Source organism: Dioscorea cayenensis, chromosome 1, assembly GCF_009730915.1.
Source record: "Dioscorea cayenensis subsp. rotundata cultivar TDr96_F1 chromosome 1, TDr96_F1_v2_PseudoChromosome.rev07_lg8_w22 25.fasta, whole genome shotgun sequence".
Classification (NCBI taxonomy): domain Eukaryota; kingdom Viridiplantae; phylum Streptophyta; class Magnoliopsida; order Dioscoreales; family Dioscoreaceae; genus Dioscorea; species Dioscorea cayenensis.
The window spans coordinates 15,985,124-15,993,088 of record NC_052471.1 but is presented as its reverse complement, the minus strand read 5'-3'; positions in this window follow the sequence as shown (position 1 = coordinate 15,993,088).

Sequence of the window (7,965 nt, the reverse complement as noted above, 5' to 3'; positions counted from 1 at the left end):
ACTAGGGTTAGGGAAGCACTTCCACACCACCTTGAACCTGAGCTTGAGAAGGGCAAAAAGGGAGAAAATTCGAGCATTTCTCGGCGTGAAGAGCAAGAATTAGGAGGATCTACTTCTAGGGCTACATTTCTTGGAGGTTGAACACAACGGGAAGCCACCCCTGCAAGTGGCGTCTTCGGAAGGTTTACTCAGGGGATTCAAGAGTCATTCGGCCTTCACCATTTGAGGGAGTGTTCCTCATGTTTATTTTAGTTGTTTGTGTGGATTGTTTGGTTTCTTTGTTGAACATGAACAACTAAACCCCTAGGTCACCGGATGTAGGTGAACCTTGTGGGTGAACTTGTGATGTTTTGGTTTATTTGAGTAGTTTATGCATGTTTGGCTTGTTGTGATTCTTGTTTGGTGTTCTTGATTGTTTTGGTACATTTTATTGGGTGTTGTATCAATTTCTTGGTAGCATTTTGTAGCATGACCATTGCCTTAGTGCTAGACTTCACCAAACTAGGAAGGGATTATTGCATAAGTACGTCGTGACCATCGTGTATTTGTACCCCCCACCCATTCCAAGGGTTGAAAACTACTTGTGTTTCTACCCTAACATGTGAAAACCATCTTTATCCTTGCAACCATGTGGGAAGTTGGGCAGAAGAAATTTTGTACTCAACACTTGCACCGGGTTAGGGGTCCATTGCCATGACCATTGGGTTGACCTAAGTTTTTGTTTTCTCGGTCCAACTAGCCACGTGCTTAAGTACTCAATTTCCTACTCACTTATGTAACCCCCTTGGGGATCCGCATCCGTGACTGTTTTCCAACCTTGAGCTTCTCCCGTGTTTTGATCGTACCATATTTCTTAAGAATTTCTCTTACTTTTCACTTTGCTTTCTTTTCTTCTTTTCTCTTGAATTGGAATCGGTGAGCTAAACAACAGGTAAGTAGTGAGTAAAGTAGCTCCTCAGGCCCCTTGGGAATATGACTCACTCATTCATGCGTGAGTGGTTTATTACTTGATGACCCAGTGCGCTTGCCGGTGTTCACACTCTATGTAGATCAAAACTCAATTAAAAACATCAATTAAGGAAGGTATAATAGAAGGTCAAAGAAACATTAACATCCTAGGTTTTACAAAATCGAAGTACCCACTAGGGGGTTTAGCTCTCCATGGAGCAAGATACAGTCAATAATGAAATCGAAATTAAAAACAAGTAATCCATAGGAAAACCCCCTTGGTATTCTTGTCTATGGTCTTGTGCAGTAGCCTCTTCTTCCCCAAAGGTCCCCTTGTCCAACCTAGGGCACACCTCGCCAGATCGGTGCCAATAAAAGCTCCCCCAACAATCTTCTTTCAAGAGAAACGTGGTGCTGAATCCGTAGGACCACTCCAAAGACTATCCAAAAGCCTCTCAAAACCCTAGCCGACGACCTCTCGAAAGATGGAGAAATGTTGGGGAGAAGGGTGAAAGTTTCTCCTCAAAATCGGGCTGAATCGCGGATTAAATAGGGCTGGAATCGAGCTTCCACATGCCCCTGTGGATTTTTCACACGGGCCTGTGGAATTTTCCACACGCCCATGTGGATTCTCTAGAAACCTGATTTTCGACCGGCTGTGAACAGTAACTGCTAGGGTGTATTGCTACAATAGCCTCTACCGTGCTCCACCAAAACACTCCCAATTCCACACTTATTATCGAGGCAACACAAATGGGCACATGTTTATGCCGTAGATCGCAACTCTTCTTCGATCAAAGTCCTCATTGGTGAAGATCTTGCTATCAATGCACAAGTTAGGATACGTAAATGTGATTGCCTTCGTGCCCCTCCAACTCATTGTAATGACTTGACTATATGGAGGTTGCCACATATTCACGAATCTTAGAGCCCCACTTGTGTCTTCGCATTTGTTCCTTCCAAGATTCCACCAAATAGTGCGTCCACAATCTACTTTTGGCTTCTTTTCTTAATACTCAGCTTCACAACCCTAAATGTGCAAAAGAACACAAATACACATGTATTAGTTCTTATACCTGATAAAAGTAATGCTCATCGTAAGGAAAGAAAACTTCACATTCTTAACACAAGCACTTATCAACATCCTGGGGTTCACAAATTTAAGTACCCACTACGGGGTTTAGCTCTCCATGGAGCAAGATACAATTAATAATGAAATTGAAAGTAAAAACATGTAATCCATAGGAAAACCCCCTAAATATTCATGTCGATAGTCTTGTGGAGTGGCCTCATCCTCTCCAAAGGTCCCTTTGTGAAGCCTAGGACACACCTCATTGGATCGGTGCCGACCAACGCTCCCCCAATAACTATCTTCCAAGTGAAACACTCTGTCAAAGCCATAGAACCACTCCAAAAGCCTTGCCAAATCCTCTCTAAACCCTAGCCGCAAGCCTCTCAAAAGATGGTGAAAAGATGCAAAGAAAGATGAAAGATGGATCCACAAATCGGTACAAGTCGGGGCTTTATAAAGGGCTGGAATTGGGCATCCACACGCTAGTATGGATTTTTGGAAATCTACTTTTCTGCAGGCTATGAACAGTAACTTCTACAACAAATTGCTACAGTGATTTGCTATAGTAAACTGCTATAGTACTCCACCAAAATACTCCTGAATCCACACTTTTCATCGAGGCAACATAAAACGGGCACACGTATATGCCATAGATCGCATTGTTTCTTCAAAAAAGATCTCATTAGTGAAGATCTTTCTATCATTGCATAAGTCGGGATACACAAATGTGACTGCCTTTTTGCCCCTCTAAACCATTGTAATTGCTTGAGCGCATAGATTCTTGGATTGTACTTGCGGTACACACACGCAACTGATGTGTCAGAGAATAGTAGCCTTAGACTGACGAGGGTCATGATAGGATCAATGCTGCGTCTCCTCCATGCATTTTTTTCAAACTCTCCAATCAACTAGGAGATCAACAAAGAATCATAAGGAGTTTGAGTGAACTCCGCATCATAGAGTCCCAGCAAAATGGAGAACTTTGTCAGACTCATCCTTTACAAAGTGCCGAACAACTGAAATTGGAAGATGTCCGCGTAGTGGAAGCCCATAGTCACCCAGGATAGCTTGAATGTGCTAACTGGTCATAGGTGTTGTTGGTGTTCAAGAAGAGTTATCGCCATGCTCCAATACTAAGCATCTGCTATACCTCTCACTCTAGTTCAATCTCCCTCGACTCGCTAAATCGACGATGAGAGAACTATGTGTAGTACTCCTGATGCACCTGTGTATGGAAGACATGTGTCAAATCTATGGTTGGGGTAGTCTCCTCTTGTCTGGGACTCATGGATGATGGCCCAAATAATGTATGATTTCCTGACATCATCTACAAGATAAAACAACTCATTCTAGTTCAAAGATTGAGAATTTTGGGAGAAGCACGATCATGAATAGAGTAGAGGACGGTCATGCTCAAAATGGATAAAAGAGTGTGCTTCCCCTTGGAGGTTATGGGAAATTGAAAAAGCATGGTCATGCTTTAGAAGAGCATGATCCTGCATCAAGGGTGACAATCTTTCCTAAAATCCTAAAGAACTAGCATGCTTATGATGCTACAATCATCGACAATATCCTTTTAATCTAAGCAAAATGATGCACATTAAGCAGTTGCAAACACATGGAGCATGATCTTGACTAAATAAATCATTCAAATCATAGCAATTAGGGTTACCGGAGTTAAGGAGAGGATCAAGAAATTAAGGAGAAAATCGGCGAGGAATTGGTAAATAAACAACAAAACCCTTGAGAAACATGGAAGCTCAGAAGGGGCGGATGAGAAGATGACTGAATGGTAAAAAATAACAAAATGGCGGTGACTAGGGTTTTAAGAGAAAGAAGGAAAGATGAATGACCATGCTAAAGCACGTCTAAAGCATGTGTATGCCCAGTGCTTGCACAGAGTAGGGCATTCGAATGAGGGAAGCATGGCCATGATGTCCCTATGCTTCTTAGCCATGATTATCTAGGAAAATGGTACAAGAGTCCAAGCACTAAAGCACTATCTTTGAAGGGGCCCACAAACTATGCTTCCTTGGAAGCACAATCATGTAAAGGGCTTAGAGACCATGCTCAGCATGGAATGCTTTTGAAGATCAAAATATAGAGAATCATGGCTTGAGTAATGGCGTGCTCTGCCCGTGCTCAGCCTGAAATAGACCAAGACTTAGTTTTTCTCTGCATCCCACAATGAAATAAAATACTCTCAAGAGTTTTCCACAAAAGAATCACAGACAGTTAACATACCGAACAACACAAAGAGATTCTTTGAATCACTTGTTTCCACCACCTCTTGGCATGGGAAGACTTTTCTTAGGGGGTTCCTGAAGCAAATACACTACATTAACCACCACCTCTTGGTATCATACGTCCTCGATCAAATCATCTGCTGCATCAACTTCAAAGGGTTCATCTTCTAATAACTCTTATATTTTGTCCTTCATGAATATATCCTACACATATTCAGAAACAAAATCATCAACCACATTGACACAATAACATGTATCATTGAAGTCCATAGAATGTCTCATTGAATCCTGAAGTCTGAAAGTGATTTCTTCCACTCCCATATGAAGTACAGATAAATGCCTAAATGTGTGTATTCTATACATATATTTATTATAGTACTTATGTACTAATTCATGAATCAATGCCGTTCTTGTGGTTTAATTGGTTTTATTTATATCACAGGCCCCAAGGATACCCAGGTGAGCTCGACAACACAAGTGAGAAAGAAATCGACACCGAAAATGATATTTTAGAGACTTGGACAATGAAGCAACAATGTGGAATGCATTGTAGGACAAAGGAGTTAAGTGATATTGACACATCTGAATATGCGTGAAAACCGCAAGTGCACGGGGGTCGAAGTAATAATTACCCCGGTGAGTGGGTAGTCGAATCCACAGGGAACAGGGCTACTAGTACTAACTTCTTCTCTGCTTTCTAGCCTAATGATAAATGGAAAGATGTGGTGATCTAATGTGCGAAGAAATGAATACCGGAGACGAATATGCAAGGGTGAAATGGATGGAGATCTCAATCAGTAAAAGTGGGGTATTCGGGCAATGCTCCCCCTAGGATTCAGGTATTAGGTATTGAATGAGCAAAGTGTTTCTATGAAGAGTAAGTTAAGTCGCGGAAATCCAAATATAATCGGATCCGGCCTCCCGATCACCGATACTAGTCCCCTACGAGGTCCCGGTGGAGAAATCGCTCAATCTCAACACCTCACACAACATATGACCGCAAAGCACTCTAGGGATTCCAAGAGGTGTATCTGATTCCTAAAGATTGATCCAACCTGACAAGGTCCCCTTGCGTATATCCCGCAAGTGCACGGGTTTGTCGAAGTAATACTCCCGGGTGACCGGGTATCGAATCCACAGGGAGTAGGCAATAAAAATACTTAATTCGATTCTTAGCTATGTAAAAGATCAATGATAATGAGTGTGACAATGATTTAATTCTCAACAGTAAAAGCAACAAGTAATAGAGTAAAAGTAAAGAAGGGGGTAACGCAATCGATAAAGATGGGGTACCCGGATAATGCTCCGCCTAGGATAATTGTTTCAAGTGCAAGAACCCTCTATTATGCTTCCTAATCAATGCAGTGGTGAGTCGTGGAAATCCTTAATTATATAGTCCCAAATCTAACGTCAACTATGCCTAACTCTATACATGTCCCGGAGTAGAAATCGAACAATCTCAACACCTCGCACTCGCATAGAGTTGAAATGAGCTCTAGGGATCCCAAGTGATAAATCTCTTCCTTATTATAGACCTAAACCTTTGGTCCAGGTGGAAGGTCCCTAACAACAATTGAGCCCTAGATACTAAGATCACCTCACCGCTTCACTCTGTTCCACACGCAACTAAGCCCCAGCGGAAGTTCATCCCTTAGACCATTCACTATATTATGACCGCAAAGAACTCGAGGAACGGAGGTAGAATCTATCATGATAGAGGGGAAAAGGGACGCTCATGTACCTCTCGATTCACCCTCTGAACCTTCTCCAACCTAGCTTTGTCTAACGGTCGTGGTGTGTCACTCACTAACAATGTTACCAACAAGAACTCTCAACTCTAGTGTCACTCTAGGGGAAATGTTCATACAATCAAGAATTCAAGGTTGGAACTCACAATAAACAGCAATTTATTGAAAGCATAATTAAGAGGTTCAAAGAAACAAATACATCCTAGGGTTCACAATACCCGAGTACTCACTAGGGGTTTAGCTCTCCATGGAGCTAAGTACAATCAAAGAAATAGAATATAAAAGCAATAAATCCATAAAGAAACCTCCTCGATAGTCGTGTCAATGGTCTTATGGGAAGTCCTCTACTCGTTGTCCAAGAATTCCCTCATCCGGTATAGGATACGCCTCAACGGAAGCTCCCCTACCAACCTTCTTCCTAAGGAATGACAATGTCAGAGCCATAGAACCTTTCCAAAACCTTGGCCAATACCCCTCGAAACCCTAGCCGAAGCCCCCTCTCAAGTTGGGAAAAAGATGGAGAAAAGAATAATAAAATCGGGGCTGATTCGGCTTTAAATAAGGCTGGAATCGGGCAACTACACGGGGGTGAATGCTTCACGCGCCAGTGGGGAATTTCCACACGGGCGTGGATAATTTCCACACGCCCGTGTGGATCCTCTAAAGTCCTGTTTTCTCGGTCGGCTGTGAACAGTGCTGCTACAGTACTTTCTATTGAGTTGCTGCAGTGCTCTGCTGCAGTATCCGGCCTGAATAGCTTCCCGAATCCATACTTTCATCAAAGTAACACAAACGGGCACACGTTCACGTCGTGGATCACTTGCATCTTCAATGATAGGCATGTTGGTGAAGCTCTTGTTCTATGTGCATAAGTCGGAATGCTCGAGTGTGACTGCCTTCCTGCCCCTCCAAATGGATGTGCCAACTCGAATACGAGGAGGTTCACACACACTCTAGCATCTCACATCGACCTATGTCTTCGCGTTTGAACCTTAGCAAGATTTCCTCCAAAATTGGTGCATTGTAATCCACATTGGCTTCTTTCCATCATACTTGGCCTTACAACCCTTCCTGCCCGAAAGTAACATAAAAACACACATATTAGTGTAAAATCCCGAGAAAAGTAATGCTCAACATAAAGAATGAACGCTTCGCATTCATATTGTACAAGCACTTATCAAACTCCCCCACACTTAAGCTTTTGCTTATCCTTAAGCAAAAATTAAAACGTTATGTGCATCCATGAAGAAAATATTGAAAGTGCTTGGCCTTAGGTTCATGAAAATATACAAAGAGAGCATTCTACAAGTGAGGAAGATTTCAACACTAAATATGAAAAAAATCAATGCTCTAGCTAAAAACTTGAATCAAAAAGGAAACAAAACCCGAAGTCGTGTACGTGTGTAAACTCACTCAAGTCAACCCAAAGTATACTCCTCAATGTTCTAAGTACAAGGGACTTATTTATCTACAAAAGTGACAACAATTTCAAAGATGGTAGTAGCTTCACACATCCTCTAAGGGAGCCCTTTCCAAAGCGGCTGCTAAGGTGGCTTTCACACTTTCGAGGTGGTAGCTCTTTCTACTGGAGTGGTAGCTTTCACTCATCATATGAGATAACTCTTTCTCTCATTAAGGCATAACTAGTATCTGACTTATGAGAGTAGCTTCATATTCATAGGTGGTAGCTCGTTCAACACAACAAGCACAAATAAACAATAAAATGTTTTTTTTTAATTTAAAACAAGAAGCAACTATAACTAGACCCTTTAAGATCAAACTTGAGTTTCCAAAAGAGTTTAAAGAATGAGTAGTGCACTAAGTGTAAATCGGGCAAAAATTCCTAGAAATTCAAGCAAGAACTAGAGCATGAAAACATTCAATGTTAGAAATTCTCCTAACCTCAAGAATACAATCCTTGCAACTAAGGTGAACCGCCATTGGCTATGTG